The 22467-nt window shown below is 41.2% G+C and overlaps 1 protein-coding gene across 4 annotated transcripts in view; it reads left to right on the top strand.

The window, feature by feature from the left end:
- Positions 1 to 4278: 4278 nt before the first annotated feature.
- The window catches only part of Prosap (prosap), a 496661-nt gene continuing 478472 nt past the window's right edge, over positions 4279 to 22467 (top strand). For all 4 annotated transcript variants that reach the window (XM_067156564.2, XM_067156562.2, XM_067156563.2 and 1 more), the window contains exon 1: positions 4279 to 4519. The gene's annotated coding sequence lies outside the window, so the exon portion shown is untranslated. The remainder of the gene's footprint in view (positions 4520 to 22467) is intronic.

The following is a 22467-nucleotide window of genomic DNA, read 5'->3' as shown; positions in this document are numbered from 1 at the left end:
CGAAGAATTTTGCACCTTAATTTATTTTGAAACATTCAAAATGATGTTAGAAATATCATTTTAACAGTTTTATCACGTATTTTCATCTATCCAGCGAAGTGAAATCTAAGAGAAAACGTTATTTGACGAATTGAAATGTCTAAATAATCAGCTTGTTGGTCTCTTTTCTAGTAGAATATATGTGATTCTAGTTGATTATATGTGATGCGTACTTGTTGGCGAAGCGATTTCATACGTGTAAAAGTGATTTTCCTTACGATGTTACATTTATCATATTAAATTACGGCCGTTTATATAAAATGCACGTGATATTTTCGTGTTAGCCAATACCAGCAATTCGGCTACTTCGGCCGCCATGTTTTTCTTATATTACGGTCTGAGGATTGGAGTCGGTCTTGCGCCGGGAGTGGCCGAGGTCAAGTTCGGCTCGCCAGATGCAGATCTTTTGATTTGACACCCGTAGGCGACCTGCGCGTCGTGATGAGGATGAAATGATGATGAAGACGACACATACACCCAGCCCCCGCGCCAGCGAAATTAAACAATTAAGGTTAAAATTCCCCATTCTGCTGGAAATCGAACCCGGGACCCCTGTGGCCAAAGGCCAGCACGCTAACCATTTAGCCATGGAGCCGCACAATAGTATTAATAATAATAATCACGCAACGATTACTATATACAAGATGTCAGTGTCCTGGAAAGCTAAATTAAGACACTACAAAAGTGTAATCCTTGCAACAGGCTTATATGCACAGAGTGGAATGAAGGTATCGGCCAAAAAAAGACAAGCGCCACGAAGGGTGTGAAAATGAAAGATTTCCTAGGCCTCCAGTGCTCTAATACCCTCGGTGTCGGGAAAAAACAAGAGTTCACCAAGAGAGGTCGGACAGGATACAGTAGATGAAAGCGAGGAGCGTGGCACAAGTAACTGGAAGCAATGCTAGGACTCAGCTAACGGCCCCGTGGTCGCCAACCCACGCTCCCAAGTTGAGAGCCCGTGGAGCCTCTTTTAGTTGCCTCTTACGCCAGGCAGGGGAGAGGTGGTAGTAGCCTAAGTATTGTTTTAAGAGGCATGGGCGCCCATAGGATAGTTTGTAGAGGGCGGGCGGGGGGGCGGGGGTGCCTAAACCTGCGGGTATGTAGTATTTTCAATATTTTGGAAGATGAATGTTTATTTGTATTCCACGGTAGAATACCACTCACGGGATCCCCTACCAATTCTACGTAATACCGACTTTTAAATCATTTTCTTGAAAGAAAAATACCTGACTATATTAGAATTTTTCCTTTCCCTGAGAGCTAGTGGGGGACCGCGTCCCCACCTTGCCCCCGGGTATAGGCGCCCTTATTAAAAGTAAAACCAAGACCGACTGCAATCCTCAGACCTTAATGCTATTCTCCATCGTTAAAAGATGGCGAATCGAGTAGCCGGACATGTCGGAGATATGCGTTTGTTTTGGCTTCTTGTTATGGTAGGTAGTCGGTGTAATTTCATGAAAGTTGATGATAAATGCTAATTACTTTGTAGAATATGAGTGTGCGAGTGTGTTAAATTAGTCAGTGGATACTTAGGATCTGTAATTATACTCAGTAATGTGAGAATGTGTTTGTTTTGATCTTGTTGTGAACCAGGTTTAAGTTTAACTATCGTAATGTCTCTCATACAACTATCCTTAAGTTTTCTATGGAATAAAACATTAAGATAGAAATGGATTAGGAATATACATCGTGATTATTTTCAAGTCGAAGACAAAACTGTAGTATGTATACATCATTTTGAGAATACGTCTGAGGTTAGAGAAGAAGACTTTTCTCTAATTTCAAACGGTGAACCTATTCGTGTTCCTCGAAAAATATTGATTTAGATACAATATAATTGATATTGTGATATTCCATCAGTGTGTATGTGCTTCAAAGTATCCAGTGATGTAGATGCAAGTGTACGTATTTTACAATAATCTGTGCTTGCGTGCGGAAATGTTTGGCTGAATCTTGGAGTGTAACAAAATTTATAAAGCGTGATAGATGGAGCCATCTCTACTGTATACTGTTACACAGACGAAATAGTGACTTGGATGGATTAGCTGGGTTTGTAACGCCGGGTTTTACACTACCAACACCTTCCCATTCATGCTGTGCAGACTACACCGAACTGAAGCTCGTCCATGTGGTTAACTATCAATGTTTACAGTCAACGGAGTTTTTGCTCTCATGTTCTTTAATGGGTAAAAACCTATTATATCTTTAGTGTGCGAACGTTTCATTACTAAGGTTACTATCATTGTGTGAAGTGCTGCTATGCCACACGTCAACTTTATGTTGCATTACCAGGGCCGTTCATTAGGTTAACATAATTATTTCGGGTGTACTTGGGCTCAGTGGCTCAGACGGTTAAGGCGCTGACCTTCTGACCCCAAGTTGGCTAGTTCGATTCTGGCTCAGTCAGGTGGTATTTAAAGGTTCTCAAATACGTCAGCCTCGTGCCGGTAGATTTACTGGCAGGTAAAAAGAACTCCTGCGGGACTAAATTCCGTCACTTCGGCGTCTGCGAAAACCATAAAAAACTAGTTAGTGGAAGTTAAGCTAACGTTTTTATTTCTTGTGTACTTCTCTTTCATTGGGCGCTGAATCTAACAAATTGTCCACCACTTCATAACTAAGTCAACAAATTATGTTTCATTGTTCTCATGAGAGCAAATAAATTGAAGAATCTCGCACCTTAATTTATTTTGAAACATTCAAAATGATGTTATAAATATAATTTTAACAGTTTTGGCATGTATTTTAATCCATCCAACGAAGTAACATCTAAGAGAAAACCTTATTTGACAAATTGGAATTTGTAAATAATCAGCTTGTTGCTCTCTTTTCTAGTAGGATTGATTACGGTATATGTGGTGCTTACTTGTTGGCGAAGCGTTTTCATTCGTGAAAAAGTGATTTTCCCTATGATGTTACATTTATCATGTTAAATTACCGCCGTTTATATAATATGTAGTGATATTTTCGTGTTTGCCAATACCAGCAGTCCGGCTTCTTCGGCCGCCATGTTGTTTTATATTACGCTCTGATGATTGGAGTAGGTCTTGGTACAACTACGCAACCATCCTCTTTATAACACTAATCGGAGAGGAAAATGGAAGGGATCAGACACTTCGAAAAATGAAGGTATCGGCCAAAGAAAGATAAGAGCTACGAAGGCCTCCCAACCTAATACTGTCAGGGTCGGAAAAGAACAAGAGTTGATCAAGTGAGGTCGCATAGGATAGATGAAAGTGAGGAGCCTGACACAAGTGGAGCCAGACTCAGGTAGGAGAATCGTGGTCGCCAACCCATGGTCCAAAGTTGAGACCATTGGGTCACCTCCTATTCCACCGCCTCCAACCACACAGGATGAAACCAGGGACCCTCTGGACTTTTGCCTGAGACGCTGATCATTCGGACGTACTCAGATGGATAAATTGTTTAAGTTTCATTTGTAAAACGTCCGACTCGTTGGCTGAATAGTCAGCGTACTGGCCTTCGGTTTAGAGGGTCCCGGGCTCGATTCCCGGCCGGGTTGGTGATTTTAACCTTCATTGGTTAATTCCAGTGGCTCGGAGTCTGGATGTTTGTGCTGTCCCCAACATCCCTGCAACTCACACACCCCACATAACACTGTCAGTTACGTACACTTTGCAGATGCCGCTTACCCTCATCGGAGGGTCTGCCTTACAAGGGCTGCACCCGGCTAGAAACACCACACGAAATTATTATTTTTACTTGTAAAACGCAAGGAGAAGTGAAGTGGTCTGATTGGTCCACCCCTCTCGCCGTAAACACATCTTGTCACTGCTGGTACTATTAAATTCTCTGTTCGCTGTCGGTGTTCTTCAAGGTGAAGTGGCCCATTGTGATGCTGGAGATTAGTTCACAGACAGACAATCGCCGTCATGACTGTCAAAAACAGAGCTTAAACAGTTTACTTCAAAGCAAGACCAAATATTTTTCCAGCGATGGGTGGGGTCCCTACCAGGTATCACATGTTTGCCTCTGGCTACCTTACACTTCTATTTTTACCATTATAATTGGAACTATACCACGAACAATACACTCCTCTGCGAAGCTTATTAAATCGCTACCCTATTGATTTAACGCTCCCAAGAATTCTTTTTTCTATCGATGCGCTTGCCGCTTGGTAATGACATTTATTGGCAATGCCCATTCCAGGGCCGCTCGCTAGCTGAGCCCCTAGCGAGCGTGATGGCCGCAGAGAGAGAGGTTCAGTCTTGCTTGGAGTGGTTTATGGGGAAGGTGTGTGTAGCATCTAACCACGCGGTTCAGCTCACTAAAACAATATCCCACGTTTGAAAGAAAGTGTGTTTCAGGTTGTGCTGAGTTTTTTATATTATAAAAAGTGTGTTCTGGTGTCTAAGGCGTCTTGTTCCGAGAAATAAACTGGATTATTTCTGTTGTTACTGCTGCTGGACCATCGTTTTCTCTTCTCTACCTTCTTGTCAAAATGTTGCTGTGAGAAAAGGTAAGATCACTCGCTTGCACATCGATCTGTCATATTGCGTGTTTAGGCGCCTCCGAGAGACTTGATTTGCACTTAGCGACATCTCTACTTACTTTTCAGCTCTATTAAAACGTCCAATTTTGCTTTGTTATTGCCGCCGTCATTTAATCACGGCTTCTTTGAACGAACTTGAATGAAGGAGGCCGTGGATTTATATCAGTATTTATTAAACCTACATAATTATTACAGTTTCTCTTTGCGGAAATGAAATGCTTACGTATTATGAAGGAAGGTCTATGAATAATTAATTATTGCATTGCAATTGTCTTATTAAAAGTGGTAAATATCATTTCCTGCTAGGTTATGTGTCAAATGAACGTGTTTATAACCTCTGTTCCTCACTTAGATGCCGGTTGAACGTGCAGTTTTTAAAATAGCAGTTACCAAAACTATTTTTTGTGAATGCACGGAATCGCTATTTCAATTTCCATGAATTTAATTTCGAATGAAGTATTTGAGTGTGTTGTCATGCATCTGACCGGGAAAGACTGTGTAAGAGTGTTTCTGGAAGCAGATAATGGGGCAAGATGTGGCGGATGGTAGGCCTGGCTGCTGCAGCTCACAATTGATTTTGTCCCAAAGAGGCGTGGGCAGGGCTTCTCTGCGCGTTCGCGGATCAGATTCCTCCGTGAAGCACATAACGAGCGCCTATGCTGCTTACCGCCAGGTTAAGAGGAATACCGCTGCAGCCATCATTGGCAGGGATTAAACTACACACACCGTACTTTCAGTACCAATAAAATCTTTGAGCAAGTACGACTGGAGATGTTGATTCTTCTGCCATTTCTTTAAGAAAAATATTTTCATTATTCATTACGTACCTACCGGGCGAATTAGCCGTGCGGTTAGGGGCTCGCAGCTGTGGGCAGCACTGAAGATGGTTTTCCGCGGTTTCCCATGTTCAAACCAGCCTACGGCTGCTTCCTTCCGACTTCTAGTCCTTTCCTATCCCATCGTCGCCGTAAAACATGTGTCGGCGCGCCGTGAAGCTAGTTGCAAAACAAAAACAAACAAAAAAAGCACGTATCCAAGCGACGAGGGGTTCCAGGGGTCTCCAAAAGTTTAAAATCAGTTCGACAACATGCGTTTAAAATTGACAGTTTTGGAATAACTACAAGCGATGAATATATGCTTATTTACCTTTTATTTTGTAATTTCATGAATATTAGAATTCGAAATGATTTATATAATTATTTACTGCGTTCGTTTCTTGATGTCTTGGAAGCTTTAAAATAAGTCAACCAATATTTTCCTGTATTGGACCCCTTTCAGAAAGAAGGGTCGGACCTTGCGGAAACTTGCGCGAGCATGTAAAAGTGTAATCGATTGATAACCGCCGGGATACCTTACCAGTAGCGTATGCAAGGTGGGAGGGTTGTCGCGTTTAAACCCACCTCCCTCAGGGGTTTTTAACTTAGGAGCGTGAGTTGGCGACCTCGGAGCCCATAGCGGAGTCCTGGCATTGCTTCCACTTACTCGTGCCAGGCTCCTCACTTCTATCCATCCTATCCGACCTCCCTTGGTCAAAGCTTGTTCTTTTTCGACCCCGACGGTATTAGAATACTCGAGACCTAGGAAGTCTCATTTTCACGCCCTTTGTTGCCCTTGTCTTTCTTTGGGCGATATCTTCTTTTTTTGAAGTGTCGGATCCCTTCCATTTTTCCCCTCTGATTAGGGTTGTATAGAGGATGGTTGCCCAAGAGCCTCCGTGGCTCAGGCGGGAGCGTGCCGGCCTCTCACCAGTGGGTGCCGTGGTTCAAATCCCGGTTACTCCACGTGAGATTTGTGCTCGACAAAGCGGAGGCGGGACAGGTTTTCCTCCGGGTACTCCGGTTTTCCCCATCATCTTTCATTCCAGCAACACTCTCCAATATCATTTCATATGTCATTAATCACTACCCCGGCTTCGGCAGCCGGCACATTTCCTATCCTCGCCGCTAGATGGGGGCGTCATTCATTCCATTCCTGACCCGGTCGAATGACTGGAAACAGGCTGTGTATTTTCAGAGGATGGTTGCTCAGTTATACTTCCTCTTAAAACAATAATCATCACCATCACTTAAACCCACCCCCTACGTTGAACACATGAACTTCTACTAGTTTTTAAATTGAAATAAACCAATATACTGTATTACTATGTATTATTATTATTATTATTATTATTATTATTATTATTATTATTAGCTGAATTTATTTGCTAGTCCCCCATATTCCAAGTACACATGCGACCGGAAATAATAATAATAATAATAATAATAATAATAATAATAATAATAATAATAATAATAATAATAATCCAGATCCAGGTATCTGGGATAGCTGGAGCTACCCAGGCTCTTTTTTCTTTTTCTTTCTTTGTTTTTTGGCGGAGTTTTAATTCCTGTTATCCTTCCTGTCGCCCCAAAATTTTTCAGATGAAAATTCCAACCCAGCATTCAAACCTCAGCCGTCCGGGTGCTAATCGCGTCCCCCTGCAATACTACTACTACTACTACTAATACTAATAATAATAATAGTAATAATAATAATAATAATCATATTAAGCATTCCAAACTAATGTCTTTTGGGTGATGAAATTAAAAACCGGAATTTTGTAGATGTTCAGTAACCTTGTATCAGGTTCACAGTTTCTTCCTCTCAGGCTTTTTTCTCATTTACTTGGGGTCGGCCCTGAGCTCAGTTTTACTGCCGGATGCCTCTTCTGACGAGGAATGTATTAATTATTGAGTGTTTCTGTGGTGGTCGTAGTATGATGTATTTTATGTAAGTGAAGATGTGTATTTAAATACCAGGCTCCTAATCAGAGGAATTATTCGGAAGCGCCGAAAATCCTCGGCCCTATCGGTAATCGAACTCGGAGTCCTCTGAACGTCAGGTCATTATCATATTCTGGTGTACAGATATTAAACATGCTTTGACTAGCTTACTACAGTCAAAATTAACCCTGAACACCCCGCGCTGTTTTCGAAATTCTGCTGCCGGCACTGTGTCTGTAGTCCTAAATTCAGTATCGCAGAACCGTCACATCGTGGGCTCATAACGATGCGACTCTTAATGCGCGCTGGGAAGGAAGCATTTGAGTTACAAGCCGGTTATTCCTCAGTGGTTTTCCAGGGAACTCTGAATATATTTACGTAAACCTTGGGGAGCGGTAGCTGCCTGACACATAATTTAACCTAGAGCAAAAAAAAAAAAAAAAGTGTACAGCAGGTGATCCAAATTCCAATTTGAATTTCAATAAAATGTATAATACGTATTACATTCTCTTCGTAGAAAGGCATTAATTTGAATCTTACTTCTTACAAAAGCTGTTTTAACAGAAGCAATATTTTTATATTGTACGAAAGCTTTTCAAATTAAGAAATGTATATTAATACTGCATATGCAAATCAGATTTTTAAGATGTCCTCTCCTTTAAAAAGGTAAATACTTGTTTAAATGTATAATTCGATGGACACTGATATTTGAATGTGATATTTGGGTTTGTCAAATTCGCGTGGCAAACACATGTCGAACAATCAGGAAAGTTCGTGAGAAACATAGCGGTTGAGTTATACATTTTCTAAAAATATTTTTATGGATTTTCGCGGAACACAGCATTACTGCCTCAGAACTATTTTGTCTCGCTTTATGTTCCAAAAGAATCCATTCTTCCAATCATTTACAAAATCAACATGGAAGTGAGAACATAGCTTATTTTCACGAAACTGGAAAATTAGATTTCTTCATATGGCTATGAGAGTATTTGGGGTTTGCAGCTAGGATGCAAAGGAGAGGGCGTATACGTCTCTGGTGAGATGGTTTTGAGCCTCACTGTCGGCAGCCCTGAAGATGGTTTTCTATGGTTTCCCATTTTCACACCAGGCAAATGGGAAGGGAATGGTCGATTCCTTCTCACTCTTAGCCTTTTCCTGTCCCATTGTCTGTGTCGGTGCGACATGAAGCAAATTGTAAAAAATATCTCTGGTAAGACTCTAATTAGAGTATGGGAGCTACACCAGGACTGCTTGATACGAGAATTGGAAAGATCCAAAGGAGAGCAGCAAGATCTCTTCTGGGTCATTTCCGACAAAAGAGCAGCGTTTTGAAAATATTCCCAACTTTGGATTGGGAAAGACGTTCTATTCGACTAAGCGCGGATGTTCCGAGCTGTCAGTAGATGGTGTGGAACGACTTTGGTAGGTGTGTTTTAAGAGGAAGTACACCATCCTCTATATAACATTAATCAGAGAGAAAATACGGAAGGGACCCGGCACTTCGATAAAATAAAGATATCGGCCAAAGAAGACAAGGACCACGACGTTTCTGAAAATAAGACTCCCTAGCCCTCGAATGCCCTAATAGCGTCGGGATCGGGAAAGAAGAAGAGTTTACCAAAGAAGATCGGATAGGATAGATGGAAGTGAGGAGCCTGGCATAAGTGGAAGCAATGCCGGGACTCAGCTAAGGGCCTCGTGGTCGCCAACCCAGGCTCGTTTGTTAAGATCCCCTGGGGCCCCTTTTAGTCGCCTCTTACGACAGACAGGACATGTCGTGGGTGTTATTCTACCGTATAATTGATAAGTTCTTTAAGGCTAGTGAACTCTTAAGAAACTCTACTATTGTCGACAGATCGTTCGTGATATGATCTCCGTTGAGATCAACGCGTGTTTTATTGAATCTGTCTATATATGTCGGTCTCTTAATACCCACTTCTGTATTTGACACAGGTCGTGCGGACCTTAATTTTCCACATTGTATTAGTCTCCTGTATCTTTTCCGCAGTGTAAACATTGCAGAACTCACGATTCTGAAAAAGAACTTCAAAATCTATGAGTCATCTTTATTTAAACGTTTGGATCTCAGCACTAACAGATATCTACTTACTGTTTTGCTCTTCGTATCGGGCGAAGTACTAGTCGTGTACGGGTATCTGTCTAAGTTATATAAATAAAATCGTAACGACCGTGTGTCTGTACGCTGAATATTTTGGCGAAGGTTTCGTAGTTACCCGTTTCAGGTCTACATATTTTTTAGCTTTGGTGTCGGTTTGTTTGAGTTCTTATAACTAGAAAACTAGTCGATATATTTTTACCAAACTTTATATTTAGAATCCACCTTTCCTTGCGTAGGTTTTAGGGCCGATTTTGTTTGTAAATCCCTGAATGTACTGGGGTTTTATTGGAAGATTGAAACTGATTTTACACTCTTACAAAATATACACGACCAACCTTAATGGAAATCTATCAGCCTTAATGAAAATCAATTTCTAAAACATTTTTTCTCATGTGCATCTTTTCGATAGGAAGATTAATAAGGGAGATGTCGTCATTAACGGACGGTTTTGCAGTCCATATCCCCGAAGCGGGTGCACTTTGTAATCTACTCAATCCGTATTGTGTATCAGGTGCATATTATGTCAAGCTATCACTTGGAGTTAGCGTTTATATATTTGTTTAAATGAGGTCCATCAAAAGACTGTATATAACAAACGTTTAAGAATATGTTATTTCCGTTACTTTGTCGTATACATATTTATCATACCTCGGTAAATAACGAAGATGCTTACAAAAAATTGTATTTTTAGTCCAAGTCCCGTGGAATACTTGGTGCACGTCACTTCAAGGTGGGTTAACGGGAAGAACTAAAGAGCCATTTTACTTTTTTCGATAGGTCAGATAATAAGTCAGAGTGTACAGCCACAACACCACTCCAGTGGTCCGAGAAACAACAATATGTAACCGAAAAGCAGAGAGAATTTCGTACAACTTGGGAGCAGGAACTGTACTGTACAATAACCTCTCTAATCGTCCTCATTCTGTCTCTTCTTTTATCATCTTTATCGTACTTAACGTTACTGCTACGTGCTTTCGTAGAAACATATCCGTTTAACATGCCGTATTAAACGTTTGAGTATAGGCATGTAACTTCGCATGAAGGAAACGTGAAATCCACTGTAAATTCCCGTGCGAAGAACTGGCTACAAATGCTAGTTTTAAATATTATTATTTCAGTGAATTGGGAAAGGCTATCGTTGAGTCATATTTGTATCAAAACATCCACGAGAAGGTCATAAGGATTAAATGCCGATTAATGATGAATTATTCCTTATTCTAACTGATTATTAATGACCATTATTATTATTATTATTATTATTATTATTATTACTCAACATTTGATAAGTAATTCTGCCACTTAACATTTTTTCATAACAACCCACGTAATCGTTATTTTTGGCTCTGGCTGGTTTACACGTCGAGAAACGGAGAATGAAATCGTTAAACGTTGCCATGGCAACGTCATTTTGTCGCAACTAAAGCTTTAGCCTTTATCGCCAGCAGGCTTTGCTTGTCGCTACGTCTCTAGTGGGCGTGCAATAAACTGGATGCAACCTCTCTTCTCTTACATGGCTTAAATGAATGTTTTTTGAATTGGCTCATGGCGAACTGTGGAGATGGATTTTGTATCTTTCTAAATGTGTTAGTCCTCATTTATTAATTGAATTATTGTCGGAAACATTTCCCCCCAACAAATAGAAGTGTGACCTGGAAGGCAGGAACGAGTAGAAATGGGCAAATGCGATATTAAAATTCCCTTCCTGCCGGAAACTGTTAGTCTGTGGTGGTATTTAGTCATAGATGACTAGCATTCTTCGAAAAAACGCCCTTGTTTACATCTTAAGTGCATTACAGTTGCGTTAAGAGCTAGAAAATACCTTAGTGCTTTCCTGTTTTGCATCCACTTTCGAGCTAGACTATATTGCAGCTCACAGCACAATCAGTCACAGTGCAGAATAATTAGATTGATGAACCTCGCGGTAAAGGAATTACTAGCTGGCATGTGTGGTTAATAACTGGAATTAGCTGCGGTTACTCTAAATGGCGCAGTGGTTAGATGTTGCCCTTGTGCCCAATATAGAGCGTTCGATTCTCCCTGACGTCGACGGCGTTTGAGGGTCCTTCGTGTTCTTGACTTGGATATATTACTTACCTCCTTGGGGGCAAAATTCAGACATCGCAGCATTCTTAATAATCTATAGCATTTGGAAGGATTTGACTATGGCAGTGCCTGGTGTGTAAATATTTGTTTCCCTTTTAATCTTCTCAAAAGATCCGATACGCATCCTCAGGATGAGGATGTAAAAAGTCTATGAAAGTGCTGTGCGTATAAAGATGGTTGTGGTGATTATGCTTTTAAGAGGAAGTACAACTGGGCTTGCGTGTCTTACGTTCAATATGTACTATAGTGTGGAAAACTGGTGAATGGCCCTAGGACTGGACATCTGTACTAAAATACCTTCACAAAAAAAAAAGTATCATTTTATACATCGTCCCTTCAATCTCTTGCCGACAGTTTTAGTGTGACTGCATAATTTTGTTATGCTACGTGTAAGATAATATTTTAGTCTCTTTTTTTGTAAATTGCATATGAATTCATATATGCGTTTGATTATTATTATTATTATTATTATTATTATTATTATTATTATTATTATTATTATTATTATTATTATTATTATTATTGCTACGAATGACCGTTTGTTTATATAGATATATAGATATACTCACGCTATCTTGTAATCAAAAGGCTTCCTCCCGTCGACAACATTCTGTCGTGTGTTAATGAGAAGAGGCACGACTATCAGATACACGAAGCAGCGCGCGGTCTGGCCTGCAGATATCATTGATTGGGGCGCGATCAATCAGCAGGGTCGGGGTGGATCTCCTCTCCCTCAGATGGGGGGGGGGGGGCAATCAACTGGAAGTGTGTGTTGGCTATGGTTGAGTTTGTATCACCTCAATACATCATCTTCTATTATTATTGTGGTGGTTGCTGTTTTAAAAGGAAGGACATCTCCTTTATATAACGCTAATCAGAGGGGAAAATGGAAGGGAACAGACTCTTCGGAAAATGAAGGTATCGGCCAAAGAAAGGCAAAGGTCACGAAGGGCGTGAAAATGAGACTCCCTAAGCCTCGAATGCTCTAATACCGTCGGCGTCAGAAAATAACAAGAGTTGACCAAGGGAGGTCGGATAGGATAGATGAAAGTGACCAGCCTAGCACAAGTGGAAATAATGCTAGAACTTAGATAATGGCCCCGTGGTCGCCAACCCGCGCTCAAGAGCCCCTGGGGTCCCTTTTAGTCGCCTGTTACGACATGTGACTGACCGTTGGGATTATGCTACCGCTCCCATCCACAGAGGGAGGTTAGTAGTAGAAAACCATGTTACTCGAACTCGTAGCATACACAGTAATAGTGTTTGAGTTAACGTGGTAGTGCATAGGGCTTAGCAGTCCTAAATCTCAACCCTTAAATAAAGTCTGGTCAGTTTCTTCCGGCGTGTCAGCGGCGAGTTTCGTCGCGCGCCTTGGTGTATGTGACCCGCGGGACAAAGCCTCAGGCATGCATTGAAGGCAGTAAACCTAATGGCATAATAAAAACAATTTTATTAACACATGACTTATGTTCAAAGTTATGTTTCTGCTACAACTGGCATTCTCCTGATCGGAAGCCTTTCTGAAATATTACAGTCCGTAGTAAAATGAGAGACGCCCCGTATTCAACCCATTCCCTTACAACTAATGTGTGTATTAAGACTTGATTCATTTCAATTGTGATTTCTAGATTAATATTACGTTCACATGTGGCACCACTGTGTTTGTTCCCTATTAATCACCGAGGTGGTAAAGGTGTGGTTACGATTTCCCGCCAGCAAGCGAAAAAACATAAGCAAAAAGATTTTCACTTGTGGACATGCACATGCGTTCATTCACAAAGTTAATTCCAGGGAGCAAAGACGGGCAGGCATCACTCCAAGGGCCGTCGTGGCGTACATTGTTATTATTATTGTCCGAAGGCCTTTTCTCCGAGGTAAACACTGCCTTGTACAAGTGACCATAAAGTTCATACAGCATCTTTTCCCAAGGTAACTAGAATATAAGGTAGGCTACTCCGGCGGTTGAAGCTTCCATTGGCTGGAGCGCTCTGACGTCACGCGGTATGAACGATAGCGAGTAAGGAACACAGTCGCAGTACAGCAAGCCTGTGAATTCTCGTGCCTGTGAAACATCTTCTCAATGTTTCATCAAATAATAGTCTGGTTTAGTCCGATTAGTAACGACACTTCCAGTAGATTTAAAAACGTGAAAATGCGTTAAATTTCGTCACACGCTGAGCAGGTAGAACATCAACTATCAAATACATGACATATAATACGATAAGAAATAAAATATTGCCATGCATCTCAAAATAATTAATTTATTTCCTGATGAAGTAAATATTTAGATTAAATGGCATAGGAAAATATGCATCATATCGACATCTTTATGGAATTATATTAAATTATTAAAACGTACGTGTCAGGAGACTTAATTACTTGATGAACCAGCCCAAAGCTTAGCCTTCTTATAGGCATATTTTCTCAGTGCTATCTTCTTACTCTTTGCATTAAAATGCCATATCCTAATAAATGTCCTGGTCCTTACGTAGAGACAAATTATTTTGTCATGGAATACTGGAAATTTTGACTTAATAATAGAAGTAAGAGTTTTCACTTTTTTTGCATCTGGATACAGTCTTACCGTGAAACACACGAAATGAAATTTCGAACTGGGCTATATTTTTTAACCACTCATGACTGGGATGTGTGAGGCCCCCTTTTGAAATAACCGAGATCCAGTAACAGGTCTCTTCTCGCAGACATTTTTGTCTCTTTCTTCGTATTTACTGTCTATCGGATCACGGATACTGTATTATTTCACGAGCTTCGAAATATATTCAGAAATATAAGTTATTAGCACATAATAATGTTAATGTTATTGGATTTTACGTCCCACTATGTTTTTGAGCACCTTCACCACCGGACTGAGACAGGATCGAACCTGCCAAGTTGGGCTAAGAAGGCCAGCGATCTAAAATTTGAGTTGCTACTCAGCCCGGCTATTAGCACATAACAATAATTATAGAAAATATTATTTTCATTCAGTCGTTTATATCTGACACCTTTTTACCGTACGAGCTGTAATAATGGAGATATTCAAGAGTTTATTACAAAGTGTTTCAATAACCAAGCATTGCTGACGAGGAAGTATTGTTATGCCATCACAGTAGCAAACTAACTGACTATGATGGTTGTTGTTATTGTCTTTATAATATGCGAAATAATAATAATAATGTTATTTGTGTTACGTCTCACTAACATTTACGGTTTTCTGAGACTCGAGGTGCCGTAATTTTGTCCCACGGGAGTTCTTTTACGTGCCGACAATTTATAGCGCCACACACATTTCCATAATATGTTGACTGCATTTTAATCAGTACAGTGGTTCTACTTCACTGTTCACGTAGTGAACCACTATAAAATTACTATATATCCGTGATCCGATATACAGTAAATACGTAGAAAGAGGTAAAAATGTCGGTCGGTCGGTCACTTGCTTTCTTGGCTTACGCTGCGTGAACCATTAACGGTAGACCCCAAGTGTAAGCGTACGAAATGTAGAGCATAGAATCCTCTACAAAAAAAGTCCGCGATGGCACATACCTATTTCCAACCGGCTGCCCTCTAGAAGCGATTTTATGCTACAGTCCGCGGTAAAAAATGTAACTCCTTAAAATTAAATAAATATTTCGATATTATCCTCGAGTTCCTCATCAAAATAAATTGTTTGACCGCCTCCAGTATTTTATAAGGATTATAATAACCTTGTCAGGACATTATTTGCATGAATGGTTCAGAAGTTATGACCATTTTAGACTGTAGTGGTGATACGTGTCAGCAGGACGGGCGCCCGCTGTCTCATACCACATGACGTCACGCAGAAGGCGGACAGGGAGAGAAACAAGTGAGCGCGATGCGGGAAGAGACCCCTGTGATCTTTTCCATATTGTATCAAGATTTTGAGATGATACTGTTCGTCTTTTTATTATTATTATTATTATTATTATTATTATTATTATTATTATTATTATTATTATTATTATTATTATTGTCCACCTCCGTAGTAGGACTATTGGTTCTATTAATTGCCATCCACGGAGGTCCGTGTTCAATTCTCAGTGCTGTCAGAAATATTACACTGCAGGAGGCGGGGGGAGGGGCAAGTATGTGGTTAGAAAGGTGCATGGCTGCTTTCCTCCATTGAGAGGTGGTGGTGGTGGTGGTGGTGGTGGTGGTTTTAATAGAAAGTACAACTGAGCAACCATCCTATGTTGTTGTTGTTGTTGTTGTTTGAGTCATCAGTCCATAGACTGGTTTGATGCAGCTCTCAATGCCACCCTATCCTGTGCTAATCTTTTCATTTCTACGTAACTACCGCATCCTACATCTACTCTAATCTGCCTGTCATATTCATACCTTGGTCTACCCCTACCGTTCTTACCACCTACACTTCCTTCAAAAACCAACTGAACAAGTCCTGGGTGTCTGAAGATGTGTTCTATCATTCTATCACTTCTTCTCGTCAAATTTAGCCAAATCGATCTCCTCTCACCAATTCGATTCAGTATCTCTTCATTCGTGATTCGATCTATCCATCTCGCCTTCAGCATTCTTCTGTAACACCACATTTCAAAAGCTTCTATTCTCTTTCTTTCCGAGCTAGTTATCATCCATGTTTCACTTCCATACAATGCCACGCTCCACACGAAAGTCTTCAAAAACATCTTTCTGATTCCGATATCAATGTTTGCAGTGAGCAAATTTCTTTTCTTAAGAAAGCTCTTCCTTGCTTGTGCTAGTCTGCATTTTATGTCCTCCTTACTTCTGCCAACGTTAGTTATTTTACTACCCAAGTAACAATATTCATCCACTTCCTTTAAGACTTCATTTCCTAATCTAATATTTCCTACATCACCTGCATTCGTTCGACTGCACTCCATTACTTTTGTTTTGGACTTATTTATTTTCATCTGCCTGCTGTCATTTCTTGATGGATACAGTACTTTTGCATCCATCTCTTGGCACAGGCCAGAGTAAAGTGTAGCTTCCACCGAAGTCCCAGTCTCGTCCATGGCTGTGACAATATGGAAGTTGCTGGGGTATGGGTAGTGCTGAGTAATGACATTCAGAGCACGACTAGTGCATCTGAGTGTTATGAAAGGGGCTGCTCATAGGGTCAGTCGTGCTGCAATAGCAACTTCTGACCCAGTGAGGAAAGCAATGGCAAACTACCTCACTCCTTATCTTGCCTAGTACGCCTCATTTTGGTGCTGCCATTGGTTTGTGGGGTTTCCTTATAACCGCATAACCTTTGGTGGTGCTATTTGAGGATCCAACCAGCCTCTGGGCTGATGACCTAACAGACAGACACTCCTTACCCAAGACTTCATCCATACCATTCAGCAACTTCTCGAGATCTTCTGCAGTCTCAGATAAAATAACAATATCATCGGCAAATCTCAAGGTGTTGATTTCCTCTCCTTGGACTGTGATTCCCTTTCCAAATTTCTCTTTGATTTCCTTTACTGCCTGTTCTATGTAAAAATTGAAAAGGAGAGGGGACAAACTGCAGCCTTGCCTCACTCCTTTCTGGATTGCTGCTTCTTTTTCAAAGCCCTCGATTCTTATCACTGCAGACTGATTTTTATACAAATTGTAGATAATTCTTCGTTCTCGGTATCTGATCCCTATCATCTTCAGAATCATAAACAGCTTGGTCCAATCAACATTATCGAATGCCTTTTCTAGATCTACGAATGCCATGTACGTGGGCTTGTCCTTCTTGATTCGATCCTCTAAGATCAGACGTAAAATGAGGATTGCTTCACGTGTTCCTACATTTCTTCTGAAGCCAAATTGATCTTCTCCCAACTCAGCTTCTACTTGTTTTTCCATTCTTCTCTTAATAATACGTGTTAAAATTTTCCAGGCATGAGATACTAAACTAATAGTGCGGTAGTTTTCACACCTGTCAGCACCGGCTTTCTTGGGAATAGGTATAACAACATTCTGCCGAAAATCGGATGGGACTTCTCCTGTCTCATACATCTTGCACACTAAATGAAAAAACCTTGCCATGCTGGTTTCTCCTAAGGCAGTCAGTAATTCAGAGGGAATATCATCAATTCCAGGTGCCTTGTTCCTATCTAGGTCACTCACAGCTCTGTCAAACTCTGACCTCAAAATTGGGTCTCCCATTTCATCAGCATCAACAGCCTCTTCATGTTCCAGAACCAAATTATCTACATCTTTACCTTGATACAACTGTTGGATATGCTCCTGCCATCTTTCTGCTTTGTCTTCTTTCCCTAGAAGTGGCTTTCCATCTGAGGTCTTAATATTCATACACCTAGATTTCCTTTCTCCAAAGCTTTCCTTGATTTTCCTGTATGCAGCATCTACCTTTCCCAGGACCATACAGCCTTCGACATCCTTGCACTTCTCCTTCAGCCATTCTTCCTTAGCTACCTTGCACTTTCTATTTACTTGATTCTTTAATCGCCTGTATTCTTTTCTGCCCTCTTCATTTCTAGCATTCTTGTATTTTCGTCGTTCATCAATCAGGTCTATTATCTCCTGAGTTATCCACTGATTCTTAGTTGATATTTTCTTCCTTCCTAACATTTCTTTAGCAGCCCTACTGACTTCATTTTTCATGACTCTCCACTCTTCCTCTATAGTGTTTCCTTCAGTCTTTTCATTTAGTCCTTGTGCAACATGTTCCTTGAAACAATCCCTCACACTCTTTTCTTTCAACTTGTCTAGATCCCATCTTTTTGCATTCTTTCCTTTCTTCAATTTCTTCAACTTCAGATGGCACTTCATGACCAACAAGTTCTGGTCAGTCCACGTCTGCTCCTGGGAAAGTTTTGCAATCCAACACCAATCTCTGCCTAATCATAATGAAGTCTATTTGATACCTTCCAGTGTCTCAGGTCTCGTCCGCGTATACAGCCGTCGTTTGTGGTGTTTGAACCAAGTATTGGCAAGGACTAAATTATTATCAGTGCAGAATTCAACCAGCCGACTTCCTCTTTCGTTCCTTTGTCCCAATCCAAATTCTCCTACTGTACTACCTTCTCTTCCTTGGCCTGCCACTGCATTCCAGTCTCCCATCACAATTAGATTCTCGTCACCTTTTACATATTGTATTAAATCTTCTATCTCCTCATATATTCTTTCGATTTCTTCATCATCCGCTGAACTAGTAGGCATATAGACCTGCACTATTGTGGTGGGCATTGGTTTGGTGTCTATCTTGACAACAATAATTCTTTCACTATGCTAGTCGTAGTAGCTTACCCGCTGCCCTATTTCCTTATTCATTATTAAACCTACTCCTGCATTTCCCCTGTTTGATTTTGTGTTGATAATTCGGTAGTCACCTGACCAAAAATCTTGTTCTTCCTGCCAACGTACTTCACTTATACCAACTACATCTAACTTTAGCCTATCCATCTCCCTTTTCAGATTCTCTAACCTACCACAACGATTCAAACTTCCAACATTCCACGCTCCGACTCGCAGAATGTCAGTATCCATCTTCCTGATGATCGCCCCCTCTCGTGTAGTCCCCACCCGGAGATCCGAATGGGGGACTAGCTTACCTCCGGAATAGTTTACCCGGGAGGAAGCCATCATCAGTACACCATTCAGAGAGAGCTGCATGTCCTCGGGAGGTAGTTACGGCTGTAGTTTCCCGTTGCTTTCTGCCGTGTCGCATTATCAACACAGCTAAGCCATGTTGAGTATTATTACAAGGCTGTATCAGTCAATCGTCTAGACTGCCGCCCTTGCAACTACCGAAAGGCTGCTACCCCCCTTTCGATGAACCATTCGTTAGTCTGGTCTCTCAACAGATACCCATCCCATATGGTTGCACCTGCGGCTCGGCTATCTGCATCATTGGGACACGCAAGCCTCCCCACCGCGGCAAGGTCACATGATTCGCAACACTAATCAGAGAGAAATACACACTTCGAAAAATGAAGATATCGGCCAAAGGAAGGCAAGAGTCACGAAGGGCGTGACTCTAGGCCTAGCGTGCTTTAATACCGTCGGGGTCGGAAAACAACAAGAGTTGGCCAAGGGAGGTTGGATAGGATAGATGAAAGTGAGGGGCCTGGCACAAGTAAGTGAAAGCTAAGGGCTCCGCGGTCGCCAACCCACGCTCCCAAGTTGAGAGCCCCTGGGACCTCTTTTAGTCGCCTCTTACCACAGGCAGAGATACCGTGGGTGTTATTCTACCGACCCACGCCCAGGAATGAGAGGGAATGGCGTGTGTATGTGTATACAATTCTTTTTATTTTGTTTATTAATAAATATGTGTGTATAAGTGTAGAACACAAACTGTGTACATTATGGTTTGTGCCTTGTTTTCCCCTATCCTGTTCCATATCCATAATAGTCGTAACTTCCTGGTTGGAAGAGTGAAATGAGGTTACGTAGGTATAGACATTTTATGCTTTCACACATGAAATTAAATAACGCGCTATCCATGACTTAATTTGTCACAGGCAAATTAGTGAAAGATGCAATCGCTGAGGCGACGAAACAGCTTTCCATTATAAGAGTATTGCTAGTCTATACGTGTTTTGAAAAGATTCCCATGATGCAGGAGTATTTTTGATAGTACTTACACATTTAAGAAAGCAACAGTCGTCTTTTTCAAGTCAAAAGTAGGAACTCCAGCATTTCTTTGTTTGTGTTGACAAAACTCCTCGGTCAACTGCTGTCACAGCATTCGATTACATGAGGGAGTGTGGAATCTTCTATTCCTATGATCTCTGGTTTACGATTGTAATCACTTTGTTTATTTATCCGTGTTGGCTGGATACTTACGTTTCTAACTTCTTCCGTTCGTCTAAGCCACCTGCACTTCTACTTACATCACTGTTTGTTTGTTTCCTGCCTTGAACGTGTCGTAAAGCTAAAACTACGCCAGTCATATTATCAAATACATTTCTTTTCCGTTTATTTACAGGAGAGACGGATCTTCTACTGGCACAATCTTTGGTTTACGATTATTGTGTTTGTTTTGTTTCTCTATCTCGGCTGTCTAGATACGCTACCTACACATTTATTCTTCTTAAGCCGCCCCGACTTCTTCTTACATAACGTAATATACGATATTTGCGGTTTGTTTCTTATTCCGTGTTTTGTCCTTGAACGCGTGTAAGAGATAAACCTACGTAAATGATATTTAAAATTGTGTTATTCTCTCGTTGACAAGTTGCCAATAAGTGCTCGCGGGCAGGTCCAGAGAGGATCGTTGCAGTCGTAAGGTGGAATGCGGTGGCGTGTGAATGAAATGCCTTTTACAACTTTATTGTCAAGGCTAACCTAATGCAGCGGCGAAGGCAGTTGCTGCATGTAGGCTGCGGCTAATTTAGCCTCTGGACGAGATCTGACCTTTCGTAATGGAGAGTTTTAATTTATTGGGATGGAGAGTTCGAACCGGCTAATGGAACGCGCCCCGCAGCAATTCACATCGTTAATTATTTTCTGAGTGTAATTGTTTTGCTTGTCTCTAGGCATCTCTTCGTTGGCTGTACAATACCGTTCACCGGATAGGGCCATGTCTTCTTGATATTCAGAGAATTCCGGCCATCGGGATTGCTTCCACTTACTTGGGCCATGCTCCTCACTTTCATTTGTCCTATCCGACCTCCTTTGGCCACTCTTATTCTTTTCCGACCCCGGCGTTATTAGGTATGGAGGCCTAGGGAGTCTTTCATTTTCACGCCCTTCGTGGCCCTTGTCTTTCTTTGCCTGATACCTTCATTTTTCGAAGTGTCAGATCCCTTCCACTTTTTTCTCTGTGATTAGTTTTAACAGAGGATGGTTGTCCATTTGTATTTCCTCTTAAAACAATAATCACCACCACAACCATCATAGCTGTTGTGGCTGTCTTTCACCCACCCTTCAGCAATAGCGTCACCGAGCTCGATCGCTGCAGTCGCTTAAGTGTGGCCAGTATCCAGTATTTGGGAGATAGTGGAATGGAACCTCACTGTCGGCAGCCCTCAAGATGGTTTTCTGTGGTTTCCCATTTTCACACCAGGCAAATGCTGGGACTATACCTTAATAAATTAAGGCCACGACCGCTAGTATTAAAAGTTTTGTTATTACACCGCCAGATGTCTAGCGGGGATACATAATTGATTAAGTTTTGGTTGCCAGTGCGTATCTGGAAAATAACCGATGTCTACCGATTCAGCCAAGGGAGTCGAAGTATCACTTTAAGTTTTGCCGATAGTACATGCTACCTCTGTCGGGTTTGAACCAAAGATCTAACATTCTAACGCTGATTCTTATAATAATAATAATAATAATAATAATAATAATAATAATAATAATAATAATAATAATAATAATAATAACAACAACAACAGTAATCATGAAAATCCTTAGCCTTTTTCCAGTCATTCGATCGGGTCAGCGATGGAATGAATGAAGCCCCCATCTTGCGGCGGGGATATGAATTGCGGCCGGCTGCCGAAACCTGTCGCACTTCTCTGGGGCAATGTACTACTACTACTACTAATAATAATAATAATCAGCATAATCATCATCATTATCGACGGGAGTGGCCGCGTGTTTTAACGCGCTACGGCTATGGGCCCGAGCTGTGCATTCGGGAGAGGTGTGGGTTCGAACTCCACCGTCGGGTGTCCTGAGAATTTTTTTTTTTTTTTTTTGGTGGTTTCTCTTTTTCACTTCCAGGTAGATGCCGGGACAGTTCCATCTCCTTCGCTACTTGTTCGTCAATTTCGACGTATCGTTTTACTCTAGGCCCACTAGATGGCAGAGTTAGGCGAGACTCTCTTGGGCGTCTGTGTCTGAGTTTTAATGAACTTTGACACACCAAATGTGTCACCAGAGATCTTTTACATGCCGACAACATACGACATGGAGTGTCGAATGGACTTTTCTCCGCCGTACAAAAGTCAGACTACCTCTGCCGGGTTTGAACCCACTACCTTGGG

This window comes from Anabrus simplex, chromosome 12, assembly GCF_040414725.1.
Source record: "Anabrus simplex isolate iqAnaSimp1 chromosome 12, ASM4041472v1, whole genome shotgun sequence".
NCBI lineage: Eukaryota > Metazoa > Arthropoda > Insecta > Orthoptera > Tettigoniidae > Anabrus > Anabrus simplex.
Note: the sequence above shows the minus strand (reverse complement) of the source record. Positions and strands in the feature narration are given on the sequence as shown.